This window comes from Crocodylus porosus, unplaced genomic scaffold, assembly GCF_001723895.1.
Source record: "Crocodylus porosus isolate Cpor-Errol unplaced genomic scaffold, CroPor_comp1, whole genome shotgun sequence".
Classification (NCBI taxonomy): Eukaryota; Metazoa; Chordata; order Crocodylia; family Crocodylidae; genus Crocodylus; species Crocodylus porosus.
The window spans coordinates 29,360,315-29,360,590 of record NW_017728915.1 but is presented as its reverse complement, the minus strand read 5'-3'; positions in this window follow the sequence as shown (position 1 = coordinate 29,360,590).

Genomic DNA, 276 nt, shown 5'->3' with positions numbered 1-276 from the left:
GCCACAGGCGACACAGGTGAGTGCTGGGAGACGTGGCACACGTGACATTTATTGCGCCGTGTGTGGCCACAGGCGACACTTACGGGTGAGTGCTGGGAGACCTGGCGCGCGCGGCATGTATTGCGCCGTGTGTGGCCACAGGCGACACTTACGGGTGAGTGCTGGGAGACCTGGCGCGCGCGACATGTATTGCACTGTGCATGGACACTGCAGTAAGACTGGCCACAAGTGGCGGCACTTACCAATGAGCGCCTGGGGATGTGGCACACCTTACAT